The sequence below is a fragment of the Penaeus vannamei genome, unplaced genomic scaffold (genome assembly GCF_042767895.1).
Source record: "Penaeus vannamei isolate JL-2024 unplaced genomic scaffold, ASM4276789v1 unanchor820, whole genome shotgun sequence".
Lineage (NCBI taxonomy): Eukaryota > Metazoa > Arthropoda > Malacostraca > Decapoda > Penaeidae > Penaeus > Penaeus vannamei.
In genome coordinates, this window is record NW_027213824.1 from 12501 (window position 1) to 15000 (window position 2500).

The following is a 2500-nucleotide window of genomic DNA, read 5'->3' on the forward strand; positions in this document are numbered from 1 at the left end:
GGGGGGGGAGGCGTGTGTGGTGGAGGAGGAGGTGGAGAATGAGGGAGAAGGAGGTGGAGAGGAGTGAGGGGAAAGGTTGGTGAAGTGGAGGGGTGGAAGGAGGTGGGAAGAAGAAGAAGAAGAGGAGGAGATGGTGGTGGTGGAGAGAAGGTGGAGGGAAGGAAGTGGTGGAGAACGAGGAGAAGAGGGAGGAGAGGTGGAGAGGAAGGGAGAGAGGAGAAGGTGAAAGGAAGAAAGGGAAGGGAAGAGGTGAAGGAAAGAAATGGAGAAAGAATAAAGGGAGAGGATGAGAAGGTGAAGGAAGGAAGGAATGTGGGGGAATAAGAGAGAAAAGGAGAACTAGAGGAATGATCTGAGAGAAGAAATAAAGGGAAGGAAATGGAAAGAAGGAAAGGAAGAGTGAAAAGAGGAGGTAGTGGAGAAGAGAAAAGAGAAGATGGGAGAGAGAAAGAGAAAAGGGTAGTGAATTCCAAAGCATAATGGATAAGGACATAGAAAAGAAATTCCGATCTTTATTCAATTTCGTTCGGTCTTCAGAAATTACAGTTTCTCTCTTTCTCTCTCACTTTATTATCTCTTTTATTCGTGTTTTGTAATTCCACTTTCGACAGAGTGTGGATGGCTTCCTCTCCACTTTTGAAATGGCGGAAAAATGTGTACCATTTGTGAAGGAAAAATATTCGTACCCGAAAAGAATGTGAACTTGAATAACCCATGTGGGTTTTGTGATTATTTGTGACAAAATAAAAGCATCACTTTGTTTCTAAACTGAAGGAACAATAGATAGAATGTGATTATACGTGAATATTATGTGTGAATAAACACCGAAGTGAAAGTGGATCTTTGTTTTTGTATTTTTAGATAACTATGTGTGGTGTTAACACTAAAATCCTGTCACCAAAGGTCTTTGTGCGTATTTTATCATTTGTTTTATGGTTTTTGTCTGATTATTTGATAGCTTTCGAAGGGCCACTTCTTTCAGGGCTAAGTCCTATGATTTCTTTGTCCTCCATACTATCAACACTCCAGCAAAAGCCAAATATCCTGTACCATGTATAGTATAGCTAGATCATGAATCGGTTCCTTATTTGCCTCTAAATCGTCAGGGAAGCCTAGAAGCTAGGTTTTGCAAGATTATTCATAGTGAAGGTTTGTTGGCCATTGTGGGAGTATCAAGTGAGTGAGGGAGGAGCCATCGTCCAAGTCGCTACTATTTTATCTTTGTTTTGGCCGTGGCTTGCGTCTCTGAAGATTATTTTCTGTGCCGTTAGTAATTTCTTTTGTGTGTTTTTATCTGACATTCATCTTAGTTTTCTGCAGTGTAGTTGCAATTCTCCATGTCAGGAATAAGTAGTTATTTGTTGTACATGAATTTAAGTTCATCCATGTTCACTTTTGAATGAGATGTAGATGATTATTTTATATATTTTATTTCCTTTTGTTTGTTTGGGATTTCCAAAGCAGGATTTATTTCTTGCAGTTATATTGGCAGTGCTTAATCCAAGTGCATTTGAAACATGCCATGGTCTGTGATTGAGAGCCCCCAATCATAAGTCCAATCCCCTCTTGGTGCACTGATCATTGCAACCTCCCACTTTGCACTCTTGCAAAGGCTAATAAATTCTCTACGTATGTTCTGGCAAGGTAGAACTCGGACAGGTTCTTTATTTGGTGATAAATCACTGGGGAGGTCTGCCAGCTCCGGCGTGCCAGGTTGTACATGGTGGTGGTTTGTTGGCCTTTGCCAGACTGCTGCAGGTACGGAGGCTCGTGGCAAATGTACAGGTGATCTTGTAAACATGTCTTTAATATTTGATGGATTAAGGAGCCCAAGACTATTTTTGAATTGGATATGAAGTGAAAACTGGACCCGCTCAGTTACATGCTTGTTGACATTGACCCGAATATGAATTTTCTTTCTAATATTACTTTTTTTCCCCCCTCTTGAAGTTATGCAAGATTTGTTGTTGTTTTCATATTTTTGAAGAAGAAAAAAATATATGTATATATTTATATGTGTTTTTACCTTTGAGTTTTATATGTCTTATTTTATGGGGAATGTTTATTCTATTCCTTTGTTAAGAATATTTAAGTGATAATGTTTCTTTAAGCTGTTGCTTTTAAACTAGAATCCCATAAAGACAAACTCATGGTAAAATGTAGTTAATAACTTGCTCTCAGGAAAGTGAGAGATGAGACGAGACTAGCATAGTAAAAGCAGCCTATGTATCTGAGAGTAAGTGTTATGGTATGTTGTTGTGCCCTGATTGGAATGCTTACACTAGGAAGGGAATGTCACATTGTTCTGAAATAGGAAGTTGATTAACTGTTTTCAAGATTTCTTTTTTTTTTAGCAAATCTTTGATAATAAATTGGCAGCATAGGGGAACTTTAAGAACTGGGCTGTATTACAGTAATCGGTCTAAAGTTTTTTTACAATGAATAGAAAAAGTATGCGTGAAAGATATCTGATTTCCAAACTTTGACTATTTTTATCGAG

The 2500-nt window shown here is 38.5% G+C and overlaps 1 protein-coding gene across 2 annotated transcripts in view; it reads left to right on the forward strand.

Annotated features, from left to right (window-relative positions):
• The window catches only part of LOC113825964 (protein phosphatase 1 regulatory subunit 37), a 17588-nt gene that overhangs the window by 341 nt on the left and 14747 nt on the right, over positions 1-2500 (forward strand). The gene's annotated exons all lie outside the window — the stretch shown is intronic.